At 38.7% G+C, this 17,079-nt stretch overlaps 1 protein-coding gene across 2 annotated transcripts in view; it reads right to left on the reverse strand.

Moving 5' to 3' along the window:
• The window catches only part of rnf43 (ring finger protein 43), a 155,617-nt gene that overhangs the window by 20,395 nt on the left and 118,143 nt on the right, over positions 1-17,079 (reverse strand). The window lies entirely within an intron of this gene.

The following is a 17,079-nucleotide window of genomic DNA, read 5'->3' on the forward strand; positions in this document are numbered from 1 at the left end:
AGTTTATACTCTACAAAAACACTACTTCTTCCTTCCACGCGTCAAATCAAGACAGATGCGCTTCGTGTGAGGTTAGGAGGGAAATCTCCTCAAACAATGACCAATAACTCACCAACGGTCCATTTCCTGCGCGACTGCTCAGAGTTCAAAGGTCAAAGGTTACAGTATCAACTGCAGGAAAGTTTGTTGTGTTTCACACAATCCAAGCAGAGAGTTGGTCAAATGACTGAGCTGGTATAATTATAAGAGTTTAATAATAATAATAATAAACTTTATTTTATATAGTGCATTTAAAGCAGCTCCTCACGGCACTTTACACACAAAATACAAAGAGAGAAATTTTTTTTAAATAATGAATAATAATTTGTTTAATTAGTTTGTAAAGTAAAGAATTACTATTAAGGTTACACTGTAAAAAACAATGTTTTTCCTCAATATTTTTAACTTGTTTTCCAGTACAAATATATATATACTGTATATATAACATTTTTTAAAACAAGATTCATTTACGTGGGAAGTAAAATAAAGTGAAAATACAATCAAAGTTAAAATGTGCAGAAAAAAAATGTCAGTGGGGTCAGAAAAATCGACTTAATTTGAAGGAAAAACAAGTTTATTTTTGACTTAATTTTGATAATTTTATTTGAGAATACAAGACTTTATGTCTAAAGTAACTTTGATTTAAGAATGCACTGGAAAACAAAAAGAAATACTGAGTAAGAAAATAATTTTTTTGCAGTGTAGTGATTTGAACAAACCTCAAACTCTAATTAATCTAATGATTTCTCAAACCATACTGTTATTTACTGTGATCAGACGCACCATTTTCACCTGCTGGAACAGAAAACATGTGAAAACCCCCACAGATGTACAGTGAAGGAGACTCTTTTTACAAAAGACAGTACATATATTGCCTAGAAAACACTCAGAATGACATTGCAACATCTTGGCTAGTGTAAAAAAAATCATGGCAGCAAAAAAAAAACCCCTCACATTAACTTCAGAAAATGTATAAATCTACTTTAGATATTGGCATGTTATTTCAGTCATTCTCAGGGAGTTTTCAGATTGTTTCGAAACAGGGGCTTCATTTGTTACAATGTTGCATTTTCCTCTTGGTTTCACAAGGCAACATTTCAAAGCGTACCTGAATGTGTTTATGCAAGTCACATGTGAGTAAAACTGTCCTCTAATTGGTCAGTTTCCTCTGCATCATCCATCAAGATGGATTCACTCCGCCAGTTTTTATCTATAGCTGTCGCGACACACGCATTCATCAGGACAGCATTCTTGTAAAGCAGAAGAGCAATCGAACAACATTAAGATGAAGAGGCGCTCTTTGGTTTTTTAACTGCAATAAGTGCTCACTCATAGACTCAGACACTGATGCTTCTTATATAACACATTTTCCACTATGTATTATATGATAGCGCTTGGTTGGTTGGGTCGGATTTCTATCTCACCTCAACCAAACCTCCCCAGAGTTCGTTTCAATCGGGAAGAGACCATCTAGATCAGGCAAAATGAAAAAATGGGAGAAAACGCACCAGGTTCAGAAACAGATGCGAGTGTGAAAATGCCTGCAGACTAACAAATAAAGACAGTAACAAATAAAGACATTAAAACACAAGCATTTTCCATCCACAAAGTGAGCAGAAGGGGTCAGATCTCCAGAACGCCCAACATGTTTAGGTTTTACGTGAGTCAAACCACACGGTCAGACTGAAACAGATTTCTAGAAAAGCGATTGGAAAACACTTATGAAACACTTAAGAACCGCATTTTATGGTTACACTTTATTTTATGGTTTCATTGTTACAGTGTAATTATATATTTAAGTACTGAGTAATAATTAATAACATTTACTATAGAGTTAGGGTAGGATTAGGCTTTGGTTGAGGGTTAATTGCATGTTACTTTACTGTTATTACTACGGCAAGTACATGTAACATATGTAACAAGGACACTGTAAAATAAAGTGCTCAGAAATGCTCAGTGTTTTAATAAGAGTCACACGTGGTGTGTGAGAAATCTCGAGAAGCTTGTTAAGTGTGAGTTTAGTGGCCACAGGTTTGATCTGCAGGGTTAATGAGAGGGTTCGGCTGCACTCGGAGTGTAATGTGTGTGTGTGTTACCTGGATGCTTGTATCATAATATGAATATTGTTGCTGTTACAGGGCTTGATTTTCGGCGTGTATTGTACATAATTTGACTCATTCCTGCAGATTTTGAACTCACACTGAAAGTGCACGAACACAAAGCTGTCTCTCAGAACTAAACTGAGATCTTTTTCGCTGCTTATTGTGCTTAAACAGTCAAATACACACAAAATAATGACAAAATGCCATTCTTGGCAAGTATTCACTTAAACACAGTTATGTTTTAAGTGAAAGTAAACAGTTGAGAAAGAAAACGCATGTGTAACAGTATATTGGATCCGTGTGTCAGGTCTTAAAGTGACAGTAGCCTAATAAACCTGCTGCTAAATCATGAGATGACATTAAAAATATCTATATGGCAGTTTTGACCATTGTATCGATTTCAAAACTGTGGCCAGTGAAAATGCTGAGTAACTTTGGAAAACCACTAGCCAGAGTAAATGTCAAGCCCATCATGGGTTATCTTGTTCAACAAAACCTTCTTAATTTCCTGCATTTCCAAACCAAGTATTACAGTAATAAAACTGAACCGGGAAAAGCTGCACATTGTGGACCAGTAAAATGCAACCGATGCTGCAAGTGTCATGTAGTGTCCCGTATGACTGAGAAAATAAATGATAAAAAGGTGCTGTGGAGAAACTAAACGCTGATCCTCTGGGCAGACTGAGATATGTGTTAATAACAGGGCTGATGGATGCAGAGAGAGAAAGCCTGTCATTAGACGCGCTTCTTCAGATAAAACATTCAGCCCATGTTCACACTATCAGTCAAAATCTGATTATTTGTGTATCCGATTGGAATCTGAAACCGTCCACACTGTGTATCGCAACTGCTTTGAGTGTCTCGTTTCTGTCAATGGTGTTGCATTGATAGGCATACAGTACGCCAAAGACAGCAACTACAACACGGACTGGTTTACAATACAGGTTTTGTCTCATTTACAGCATGACAATATGTAGCCGTCGCACTGGACTACTGTGTCTTCTGAGGCAGCGGCAGAAACATAGCAGAAGTGTGTGGCTTTATTAAAGGGGAACTTGGCAACTATTTCAACTTAATAAATCCGTTTAGAAATCATTTGGATGGTTAAATAACCTGTTCTGGTGAGAATGGTGACTTTCCCCGCTCCCCCCAGTGTTCCCCGGCGGAAAACCAACCTTGCAACATGGGGACTAACGTCCCGGTAAGTTGGAAATAGGAAGTCTTGTGAAAAGTGAGAACGAGCGAGAAACACGAACTGCTTTACGGCAATTCAACAAACACACACATGCCATATGATACTGTGATCGATGTATTACCCACCTCGGTAGACATAGCTCCACACGATAAAGTTGTCCGGCTCCGATAATAACAAATGCACATGAGCAGCGGTAGAAAGGGGGAGGAGATATTTTTACTACAGTGTTGTGAAATATCAAGAGGGTAATGTTTGAGAAAAAACTGAAGCTTCCCCGGGCGCCGCCATTGATTAGCAGACCCCCACCTGCTGTTAGCCATCCATTGACTCCCATTCATTTTGGCGTCACTTTGACAGTGAATAACTTTACATCTGAGGTGTTTAAAGACTCCATTTGTCCATTATTTATTTCTAAAGAACGACAAAAATGTATAAAAGGCTCCATTACCTTGTATCTTACATCATGGCTCCATAGAAGCAGTTTTTGTAAAAATAGGCTAACGATTGCGTCATAACCACGCGACTCTCTGTCGCACAGTAGAGAGATTACCGTATGGACAGGAGGAGAAGCTCGCGGGCGATCGGGGGACGTGGAGGCAAAATGACAAAATAATTAATCAGAATACTTAGCAAAAGTTGCTCCTGCTCCTCGCTCATGGACAGCTCCTACTCACACTCTCCGTCTCTGTGAGTTTCGGAAGGGAATGATTCAGATTTCTCTCGGTACAGCTACTAGAAGACAGACGGGTTGCTCACGTCACATCTACGTCGTCAAGCTCAGTTTGAGTCTGCTCAGTCGCTCAGCCATCAGGAAGTGAGAGCTTCTAATTGACTTCACTTTTATCCGTTGAAGTCTATGGGGTCGCTGTGTCCATTTCTTTTACTGGCTATGGGAAATATACGGCCCACAGCTGTAGGGGGAGCTCGTTGAGAAAACACGCGACAACAAAAGGGAAAATCAGCAAAGAAATGGCTAGAGTTGCCATGTTCCCCTTTAAAGGGGTCATCGGATGCCCATTTTCCACAAGTTGGTATGATTCTTTAGGGTCTTCATGTAAAGTTTGTAACATACTTTGGATAAAATTCTTCAATGGTTGTGTAAAACAACACCCTTTTTACCACCTCAAAAACAGCTCAGTTCACAGCGACCCGTTTCGGTGCATGTCTCTTTAAATGATAATGAGCAACTGCTAATACGGGAAATATGCTAATACGGGACAGTCCGTCAGCGGTCGTGGGCAGAGCATGAGCAATATGGCATCATATTGCTCAGAAAATCCAAACGGCTTGATTATTGAGAGTGTTTAGACTTTTTGAGGATTAAAAAAAAAGCAGTGAATGGATTTTTTTCATTGTGTGGTGGTTGTGTTCACACACTGCAAAGACACATTTATATGCAAACACCAAATAAAAGTGAATTTTGCATCCGATGACCCCTTTAAGTGCTGTCGTCTCCGCTGGTCTCCACTGTCTTCCATTATATTGTCATTTTCTATTGTGTTATATTGTCGAGTTCTCTCGAGAGCACAAGTTGAATTTGCTCAGCGAGTTACTCTGGCGTCGAGTAATGATGCTCATTAAATATGCCCTTGTATCCGAGCTGCACCAATCACATCGGGTTATCTGATATAGGCGGGCCAGAGGCGAGATGACGACAGCGCTGTGACGTCGAAGTCATTAGTAAACATTGCAAGATGGCTATGGATGAACACCAGTTGTTTGAAACGGCTTTTGGCCGCTGCAGTGAACGAGTTAGACTTGGCTTTTTATCTAAAAGAGGAACAGAAGACGCCGCTCGAATCGTTCCTTTGCAAGAAGAAACCGTTTTTGCTGTTTCAAGAGTCTAATCTACCAGTTAGCTCCGCTGGTAGCTAAGCGATAACTTGTTGTGATTGGTCGTAGTGTTATCCAATTGCGTGCAGTGAGATCTTCAAATGCATGCTTGGTGCCGCCCCTCGAGCTGGCTGAGTTACATTAGTCGATGCCAGACCATTAATCTTTCAGATTTAAGTCTGGATTTCCAGGCTACCACTTTGCAACAACACAACCTTGTTTCTAAAGCGACTTTGAGCATGTTTCCTATAACAACGCCTGACATGTTTAGGTTTTACGTGAGTCAAACCACACGGTCAGACTGAAACAGATTTCCAGAAAAGCGATTTGAAAACACTTATGAAACACTTAAGAACCGCATTTTATGGTTACACTTTATTTTAAGGTTTCATTGTTACAGTGTAATTATATATTTAAGTACTGAGTAATAATAATTAATAACATTTACTATAGAGTTAGGGTAGGATTAGGCTTTGGTTGAGGGTTAATTGCATGTTACTTTACTGTTATTACTACGGTAAGTACATGTAACAAATGTAACAAGGACACTGTAAAATGAAGTGCTCAGAAATGCTCAGTGTTTTAATAAGAGTCACACGTGGTGTGTGAGAAATCTCGAGAAGCTTGTTAAGTGTGAGTTTAGTGGCCACAGGTTTGATCTGCAGGGTTAATGAGAGGGTTCGGCTGCACTCGGAGTGTAACGTGTGTGTGAAGTGTGTGTGTGTGTGAGTCTGTGCTACCTGGATGCTTTCAGCTGATTGGCCGGATGAAGCAGGAAGAGGCGGAGCAGCCGAGAGCGGTGTGTTTAATGTGGTGGCATAGAAAGAAAGAGCTGATTTCTGTGTGTGTGTGTGTGTGTGTGTGTGCGTGCGCGTGTACGTGTGTGTGTGTGTGTGTGTAATGGGTAGGTTTAGGGGTCGGGTTAGTGTGTGTGTGTGTGTGTGTGTGTGTGTGTGTGTGTGTGTGTTTGTAATGGGTAGGTTTAGGGGTCAGGTTAGTGTGTGTGTGTGTGTGTGTGTGTAATGGGCAGATTTAGGGGTCAGGTTAGTGTGTGTGTGTGTGTGTGTGTGTGTGTGTGTACTGGGTAGGTTTAGGGGTCAGGTTAGTGTGTGTGTGTGTGTGTGTGTGTGTGTGTGTGTGTGCGTGTGTGTAATGGGAAGGTTTAGGGGTCGGGTTAGTGTGTGTGTGTGTGTGTGTGTGTGTGTGCGTGTGTGTGTGTGTGTGTGTGTGTAATGGGCAGATTTAGGGGTCGGGTTAGTGTCAGGAGAGAGAATATACAGTTTTACAGTATAAAAGTCATGATGTCTATGGAAAGTCCCACCAAAACATGAAAATACAACTTGTGTGTGTGTGTGTGTGTCAGCGTGTATGTGGCTATACAGTATGTGTGTGTGTGTGTGTGTGTGTGTGTGTGTGTGTGTGTGTGTGTGTGTGTGTGTGTGTGTGTGTGAGTGTGAGTGTGTGTGTGAGTGTGTGTGTGTGAGTGTATGTTTGTGTGAGTGTGTGTGATTGAGTGAGTGTAAGTGTGTGTGTGTGAGTGTGAGTGTGTGTGTGTGTGTGTGTGTGTGGTAGGGTGAAGGGAGCGCGTCCAACACCACCGAAACAAAACCCTCGGATAGAATCCCTCAGACGACAGAAGTTCGCCACACACAGAGAATAAAACACACTCTAATAACTTCACTCGCCAACATATATATGATGTTTTTAAAAGAAGTCTCTTCTGCTCACCAAGGCTGCTTTTATTTGATCAAAAATACAGTAAAAATGTGATATAATATTACAGTCTAAAATAACTGTTTCCTGTGTGAATATATAGTAAAGTGTAATTTATTCCTGTGATCAAAGCTAAATTTTCAGCATCATTACTCCAGTCTTCAGTGTCACATGATCCTTCAGAAATCATTCTATGACATACATACAGTATGCATATAGTATATATATATATGTAAACATTTATACATCATATTAGATCAAAGCAGACCTTCCCACTACAGGTAATACTAAACGTTTAAAGTCTTGATGGGTTTACAGTGGTAAACTGGGTAAACTGTGATAGAGCGCGAGTGACGGGTCTCCAGCGTGACCGAGAGAGAGAGAGAGAGAGAGAGAGAGAGAGAGAGAGAGAGAGAGAGAGAGAGAGAGAGGAGAAAGACTGAAACGGGAAATGTCTTTTTCATAGCAAGGTGTGACTTAATCTCCTCTAAGATCCTAAACGTCCTGTGTGTGTGTGTGTGTGTGTGTGTGTGTGTGTGTGTGTGTGTGTGTGTGTGTGTGTGTGTGTGACGCATGTCTCTGCTTGCTGCGGCTGCAAAAACAACAGAGGAAGAAACAGAGAATAAAGGCTGCGTCCCAAATTACATTCTCTCGTGAACAGGCTCTTATTCTGAATGAGTAATTACTTCACGAATGCTCAGTAAGTATTTTCAGTAGCACTTTATTTTACAGTGTCCTTGTTACATATGTTACATGTACTTACCATAGTAATAACAGTAAATTATGCATAATTACATGCAACTAACCCTCAACCAAACCCTAACCCTATAGTAAGTACATGTAGTTAATTAATATTACTCAGTACTTAAATATATAATTACACTGTAACAATGACACCTTAAAATAAAGTGTAACCGTATTAATGTGAGTAGTATGAATGTAATCCGGACTACATCTGCCATGTTGTCATTATTATGTGACACTTCCAGAGTCACTCATACCTCTTTTGTCACACACTGTTTTTTGTCTACTGTAACGGGGTTCAGATGTTATGGGAAGAAGGAGGCGGGAACCGGCGAACGTTCAACAATATTTAATAATAAATACACAAATACACAAATGAAAGTAAAAGCCAGCAGCCCCTCACGGACGACTGCTGGCGACACAAACAGAAACAAAACATGAACTAAAAATCAGGCCTGTCCTCTCTCGCTCTTCACTGTCGTCGCTCCTCCTTTATGCTTCCGCTCCTCCGTGAGAGATGCGAGACCGGTGCGTCGCGCACGTGTCGCTCATTATCAATCGCGCCACCGGCCTCGCGCCGTCCTCCCACGGCCCTCGACCTCGTCGTGCTCGCCACATCTACTATATATGCGATTATGGATGCAGCCACAGTCATGTGTGTGTTAACATGCTCTCAATGCATCAGCGTTTCTGTGACTTACAGTGCATCCTAAAACAATGTGACAAAGCATAACAGCTATTAGGACATTAAAGGGATGGTTCGGAGTAAAATCAACGTAGGGTCCTTTGCACCATGACCGGCTCGAGGTCATAAGGATGTAGTGTAACGACGAATTATTATTCTTTCCGAAGTGTTAACAACTTAGTGTTGACTAATAATTGTTATAAACTGGTACTACCAATAAAATATTAGTGCATTCCTGGAACTGGGCGTCGTTACACTACATCCTTATGCATCGCTTTCTGCAGGACTTTTACGTGCTTTTCCCAAAACATGGAAGTGACCTCGACGTCCGGGTTAGCGGTAGCATTAGCCGTCAGGCAAGTGTTATTTAAATAAACTCCTGATGTACTTACAAACTTTCCAATGCCTCGTTTTATGAGTACAGAACCTATTTGTACTACTGTAGAAGTTTGGTGCCATTCTGGGCATTATTAGTGCGGTAATTTACCAGATACAGCCTTGGATCCATTAGTGCCTGCACTAAACCATCCGGCTGATATCTCTAAATAAGCTCTAACTTTAATAATGTTCAACCAAGGGGAAAAGGCTTCTGGGGGGGGTTTGGCTCGAGGTCATGGTGCAAAGGACCCTAGGTTGATTTTACTCCGAACCATCCCTTTAAGAGCAAAAAAAAAAAAAAAAAAAAAGAGTGTTATAAAGGAGATCAAATAATGTTTATAAAACAGACAGAAATGTGATATCTATGACAAAAAATAATTCTTAATGTACTGCAATGTCATCATCATTAACGCAGGTTAGGATTCCTATGGGGATATTCGTGTAAATAAATAGAAATATTATATTAATGACAATACTTTAATTTATAAAAAATATATAATACACCTACACTACTATTAGATTTTTTTTTTATATATAAATTCATTCAGCAAGAACACATCAAATTGCACAAACGTGACAGTAAAGACATTTATAATGTTACGAAAGATTCTATTTCAAATAAATGCTGTTCTTTTGAACTTTCTATTCCTTAAAGAATCTTGAAAAACATAGATTTTAATTGATAATAATCATAAATGTTTCTTGAGCATCAAATCATCATATTAGAGTGATTTCTGAAGGATCATGTGACACTGAAGACTGGACTAATGATGCTGAAAATTCAGCTTTGATCACAGGAATAAATTACACTTTACTGTATATTCATATAGAAAACAGGCGTTTTAAATTGTAATAATATTTCAGAATATTTCCGTATATTTTTTTTTTTGATCAAATAAATGCAGGTGAGCACAAAAGACTTCGTTCAAAAACATTAAAACCATTTTACCAACCCCAAACTAATGAACGGTAGTGTACATCTATTTATATTAATTATATCAACAAATATTTTGTTTAATATACCCCCCCCACACACACACACACACACCACACACTTCACACACTTAGTGACAAATGTCTGTGATGAAATTAGTTAATGGTTATGTATGTTTCCTGGCCTCCATTATGATAATTGCAGTCAAACGGCCTCAGATCTGGTGTAAACGCTCCTTATGACCATAAAACCGTTGATTTCAGGATCACTTCCAATCCTAAACATCCACAGGGAAAACGTCTCGCTCAGTTCTCACTCTCTCTGTGTCACCAGGCTTCGCTTGTTTGCCTTTTGCAATGGATTCATGAATTCCAGCTTTAAAAGCGAGTTTGCCTTTCCTCAGAAGAGAAGAGAGCAAGAGAGGAAGAGCCGGAAGCGAGCGCAGGAATTCAACTTTAATAAGCTGCTCGTTTAATGTGGTTATGAGCACATCCAACGCTGTGAAACCAATGAGTGTGTGTGTGTGTGTGTGTGTGTATACACACCTGATCCAAACACGACGCTCTACAGCATCTGCTCTCGCTTTGAACTGAGTTTTACAACTTAAACACACACTTTCATTTGTGGATAAACTCAGTGCAGCAGAAGTAAACAGAGAGTGCTTGTGTACACTAGAGTCCAGACAGATCCTGCACCGGTCACAGTCTCATCACTTACTAACAAAACACACGATGGAGGAATCATCCACGGCGTTTACATGCACCCTCATAATGCCATAACAATGACAATCAGGAACCACACTTTACCACAGTACTCCGCTCATAATCATAAAGCAACCATGATCATTGTATAACACGGTGTATGGCGATGTTAAATAGTGCAAACACTTTAATCGCATCTATTCCACTCTGACCAAATATATATATATACATATACACATACACACACACACGCATTCATACATGCATACATATTGCAATATGAATAAATACAGGAATATTCACCAGATGACTCGAATAGCTATTTGGAAAGAATTACTCTAGAATGACAGGAATGATTTTATTGGGGGGTGCAAAATAAATATATTTTTAAAAGCTGGAATATGATTTTTTTGTGTGTGTGTGTGTGTGTGTGTGTGTTAGCCATCCTGTTAGGGTTGAATGATATATATTTTTTATTATTTGGTTGTTTACACTTGGGTTTAATCTTTATAAGAACATAAACCTCTTTCAGAAATCATAAAGTGAACAAAGTTTTCCCCATAGGCCACAATCATATATATAATAATACAATAATAATTATAATAATAATAATAAACTTTTTATTTTAGCTTCATGCATTCTTTTTGCATTAACACTTGAATGTGGGTAAGATCATAAAAAAGCAAGATTTTGAACAAAATGCTGAGAAAATCATGTTTTTGTCAAAGACTACACCACGCATGAGCAATGCCTTTATCTCTAGTTTCTGCTTCTTCTTCACCTGTGTTTTGATCTGGATTTTTAGTACACTCAAAAAAATGAACAAGGAAGGATGTGCACTTTACATAATATATTTATATTTAGTTCACTTATAATAATTGTGTTTGTTGACTTGAAATGACTTGAAAAGGTCCACATAATTATGTCTCAACTTAACAGAACAAAATCCTAACGCGTTGTCTAAACACAAACCGTTAATGTTAAGTAAAAACTTCTTACATCCAGAGGGTGGCAGTATAGTGCGACGCCAACTGCCATTTTGCCCTAACTTAATTTGATTGTGTTCAATCTGCTTAAATATATGTAAAAATGTAAGTTTACTTAATCGGTTTGTGTTGGATTACATGAATGATTTGTGTTGCATTAACTGAAACTGGGCGGTGCTTGCTAGTTCCCAGCATGCTTTGCATATGGTTGAATTAAGAGAGAATAAATGGTAAAATTAAGTGTTATTTTATGTGGGGTTTTTTTTTTTTTTGAGAAAATGAGAAAAGAGTTGTGTAATTGTGTTTAATGTTCAATTACACTGAAAAAAAATTATTCGTTGAAATGAATGAATTTTTGATCGTAAGTGGTTGCATTCATTTGATTTTATCTACATTTAAACAAATGCATTAAGTTGAACTTAATCAATTTTAGTTCAACTGCATTCTGCTACTTTCAACTGCTTTGGCTGAAGGAGCATGTAAATATCAGCATTTAAAATGCTAATATGTGCTACTGTTAGCAAATAGCTGGCAATAGTCTATCAATTTAATTATGTGTCACTAAAATAAATGAAATCTTAAAGAATGAATGAATATAAAAAATATGAATACCTGAATCATGTCAGGGAGCCTTTAAAAATTCACTTTGAGACTACTTAAATGGGTCGCTTAAAATGACTTAAATCCATGGTGTTGAAGTTAAATGAACACATTATGACCCAGTTATGTGGAACCTGTTGCCCAAAAATTTTTTTGAGTGTACTCTTTCAGAAAATGTGTAATAACGCCCCCTACCGTATAACAATGAAAACACGGAGAGCCGGAAAATTCCGTCAATGGTGTTAATAAATATATTTGTATTTTATAGTACAACTGTAAAATTACAATACTAATATTTCTGTCTTAATTTCTTCATTGTTAAACATTAAACAATCATGGCAATGAATGCGCTGCCCGTTTCACAGTGAAACTCGTCACTTTGCCAGTAGCGAATATACTTAATTAAATTGCCGTCTGCACTAAGCAATATGTCGGAATGACGGTTTTATTTCGATATATTGTGCAGCCCTAAATTCCATCCTTCTATGTATTATTTCTATCAACTGCCAAAACTCACAAATTAGCCATCAACTGCTAACACAGACTCGCCACACACACTTTTAGTGCATCCCAGCAAGAAAAGCAACTCAAACTGAGCATGTGTGTGTGACTTACAGTCCGTGTCTGTTATAAATGTCAAGATTTGGCCACTGACGTCTGGAAACACAACAGTCGCTATAGGGTGAAATAGAGTCTGTTTGGTCAAGACTGAGCGTCTGAGTCACGGCTATAAATCCACAGCACCGCCCTGTTATATGTCCTTCTAACCAGCAGATCTGTGAGCGTCTTGGCCTGATGATGAAAAGATTTGAGAATAAAGTGGATATTTCAGTAGACACATCCCAGTGCATTAGATTTAACGCATTTCATTAAGTTGAACAACTTTAATAATCCGCTAGAATGAAAAAGACTTGCAGTGACCATCAAAAAACAAACTCAGGCTCAAATCTTTTCACCTCCAAATGTACATTTGAAAAAAATCTGATTTAATGTGTTTGTTTCAATAACTTTCAAAAACATAGCATTAATGTCTAAATGTCATTTTTTTGCAGAAACAATAGGATCTAGTGTTGGAAAAGTTGAGTCAAATGTCAAGATAAATATGCATATATGTTTATTGAATGTGTAAACACTTCCGTTAACACTGCCATTCAGAAATATGGGGCCAATTTTAAGATTTTTAAAAATGTTTTCGACTACATTTATTTGATCAAAAATGCAGTAAATACAGTAAAAACGGTGAAATATTATTACAATTTTAAATAGTAATTTATTCCTGTGATCAAAGCTGAATTTTCAGCATCATTACTCCAGTCTTCAGTCACATGATCCTTCAGAAATCATTCTAATATGATGATTTGATGATCAAGAAACATTTCTGATTATTATCAATGTAAAAACAGTTGTGCCGCTTCATATTTTTGTGAAAACCATGATACATTTTTCAGGATTCTTTGATTAATAGAAAGCATTTATTTGAAATTGAATCTTTTGTAACATCTTTACTGTCACTTCTGATCAATTCAATGCATGTTTACTGAACAAAAGCATAAAAATGTTTTACTGGCCCCACACTTTTGAATGGTAGTGTACTGTATGTCCCCAAACATTAGCTTCCACTTAATGTAGGGGTTTCGGTCTTAATTCTCAGGCTTTAACCTCTCTAAACCTTTTTCTGGTGGCCTCCTGAATCCTGACCTAAACTAGTTTTAACCCAAACCAAAACCCATTCCCTCCCGTTTCCCCCTCCAGCGATCCCCGTCCTCTGACCCGCTTCCTCGTCCCGCGTCCGTGTTCGCGAGCGCAGGCCCGGGCCTGATCCACAGAGGTATTTCACGAGCAATTAAACATCGGCTGATCTTCAAACACACTTGCTGCAGCATCAAAGGCAGAAACATCACGACAGTAAAATATATACGCCGGCGCTTCAGGGCGAAGCAGAGACTCAAACACCGACGGGCAGATTCACATTCCCTGCGCGAGCAACAGAAAACAGCTCAGGCTTCAGACCAATCTTAAAGATGTAAAATATGTAAAAGATGTAAAATAAGTCTCTGATGTCCCCAGAGTTTGTATGTACAATTTTAGCTCAAAATACCCCACAGATAATTTTTTATAGCATGTTAAAGTTGTCACTTTTTGAGGGTGAGCAAAAACACGTCGTTTTGTGTCTGTCCCTTTAAATGCAAATGAGCTGCTGCTTCAGGCACAGGGGGCGGAGCTTCGAAAGCTTGTGTGTTGAAGCTCCTATTATCTCTTTTCAACATGGACCCTTTGTTGAGTGTTCCCGAGGGCGGGGTTTATGCAAATTTTAGGGTTGGTGATGTCACTAACCCAGGAGGAAGCTTGTGTAGTCCTTATCAGTTGTTTGTTGTAGTCCTTAAAAAACTATTTCAAATATCTTCCATTGCTTTGAACTTTGAGCGTTGTAACTTTGCAGATGTTGTTTCTGTCAGGACCACTACCTTCAAATACGATTGACAGTTAGCATAGAGTTAGGATTGGTGGTATGGTTTTGTTCTGGGCGAGAACTCCCTGCGCATCCATGCAGTCTAGCAGCAATAACCCCCCTTGGGGTAAACAGAACAGAACCAACATGAATGTATTGCAGATATCATTAATTCAAGATTTTAAAGTACAACATATTTCGAGAATTTATTCTGATTCAAGGGGAATCAGAATGCCAAATCCTGACTGGGCGAGAGGAGGAGCTGGGGAGGGAGGAGGGTAATTCGCTCCTGAGAAACGCGATATCAGTTGATAATACTGAAGGAGCTTATATATGCATACAGTGATAGGCGTCGTATTCCTATAGGTAGATGTGGATCACACACTCGAGCCATAAGAGTTTGCAGGCAGAAAATGAAAGCGGCAGAACCTGTAATAAAACATGAATCAACATATTTTGCAATAGCAAAACATTTGCTATATTGATTCGGTTCACAAATCGACACGTCAGCGCCAATCCTCAACAAACCCGTCTCCATACCGGCGCGACTCCGATCCTCAACCAGAACTGGACTCTGAACTGCCCCCCCGACTGAGCCTGGTTTCTCCCAAGGTTTTTTTCCTCCATTCTGACACTGATGAAGTTTTTGGTTCCTTTCCACTGTTGCCTTTTTCACCTTTGTTGCCACTGGCTTTTGGCTTGCTTAGTTGTGGACATTAAATTTAACATTTAATTTAATATTCAACAATATTATTGATCTGCCTGCATTGACAACATTATATGAGAAATTAACTGAGCTGGACGATGACATCACGGTTTTCTCCAGAGCGGCTATATATATATATATATATATATATATATATATATATATATATATATATATATATATATATATATATTAGAGGTGGGCATAGATTAATTTTGAAATTAATCTAGATTAAAATGGCTCATTTGAATTCTGCCGAAGGCATTCAGAGTATGTGTGCTACCCAAATAATGACTATAAAAGTAAGTCTTTGAGAACGGGTTTCTCAAGCCAGGTGGCGCATTAGACCAGGGGCTCATCTCCTGTTTCCACAATGCATCACAAACTGCTTGAGAAAGCTATTCTACTCATAGACTGTTAAAGGTTACTACTGTACTGTTACCGTCCGTAGGCAACATTAGGTAGGCCTATGTTATTATCAACTACTATAGGCTATCAATTAGGGATGGGCGATATGGCCTAAAATCCATATTGTGATATACATTGCAGCCTCTTGCGATAACGATATTATAATAAAACCATTTCAGAACAGGTTAGAGACCCTGCTAAACAACTGCTAAATGTTTTTTTTATTTTTTTTTTAAAGGGTGTATGCAGTTTTGAGAACATATATTGTGCAAAACTGTAAGTATACAACATAATTTTGCAGATAAATAAAATGTAAGTACACTAGCTGCAGAGACTTAAGTAGGTCTAATGTTTATTATGGCTTGGAGCTTATGAAACCCCAAATTTAAAATTAGAATATTGTCTAACTGATTTTTTTGTTCGTTTTTTCGAACTAAAAAAGCTTGTTTTTTTCCAAGCGCATCGAGATAAAAACATCTCAACTTTTCAAAATGCCGCAAGCGCACCGTAGGTCACGTGACAAGAACCAACCAGAGCGCAGCTGATGGTTGCTTAGCAACGACAGACGCCTCCGGAGCGCAACCGCCCTAGTGCTTTGGAAAAAGGAGAACGCGGCGCGCCTAGTGTTTTCTACGCGTTTTTAGGCGCGATATGTGAACGGCGCCTTAGTCGTGTGTTAACTTACCAAACTGTTACCCCACACACTCTGTCTATATAGTTTGCTGCTGCTCGTCGAACGGCTTAAATCCGAACCAAGTCCAAATAATGGATGTTGCACGGATCTTTTTCACCAGCTTTCACTTTCAGCCGTGTTTACTTAAGATGACGACGAATATGATGCGTTGCAGCCGGGTGTACCTCGCGGCCGCGGGTAGATTGCGTCATCATAGCTTGTGTAGTATAGAGCCAGCTCCCAACCCAACTTGGAGAATAGATTAACGGCGATATTTTTTTTATCGCCCGATAAGAGTCTCGCGTTAACGCAGCATGTTAACGCCGATAATGGCCCACCTCTAATATATATATATATATATAAATGAACTAAATTAATAATTTTTTTACAAAATGAACCATCACTGAACTCACTTAAGCTGGACTGTGATGCTATTTTCTTCTAGAAACAAACTTTGTTGCATTATTTTCCTGTTATCTCTGTAAAGCTGCTTTGAAACAACCTGTATTGTAAAAATCACAATACAAATAAAGCTGACTTGACTTGACTAAACAATGTTTATGCAGATCACAATCTCTAAACCAGTCACTGATTTGAGCTATTTGTCAATAAATACCATACAAGACAAGTAAGTTTCCGCTGTTTTACCTTACGTGATATGAATATCTGTCTAATGTCAGCAATCCAGGGTAGGGGTCGACCGATTATCGGCGCCGATATTAAGCATTTTTATGGTTAAACACACAGAAACGCAAAGATCTCCACGGCAACCCGTCAAAATAAAAGTTCGGTTTTTCATAGGGCCCTAAAATGTAATTTTTGTTAAACTGTAAATAAATTGAATAAGTTGGATGATTTCAATTAATTAGAAATGCTTTTTTTTAACCATTAAAATAGAGTCTTTAAAGGGTCATGAAACCCCCCTCTTTCAGC

This window comes from Squalius cephalus, assembly GCF_949319135.1.
Source record: "Squalius cephalus genome assembly, chromosome: 5".
NCBI classification, from domain to species: domain Eukaryota; kingdom Metazoa; phylum Chordata; class Actinopteri; order Cypriniformes; family Leuciscidae; genus Squalius; species Squalius cephalus.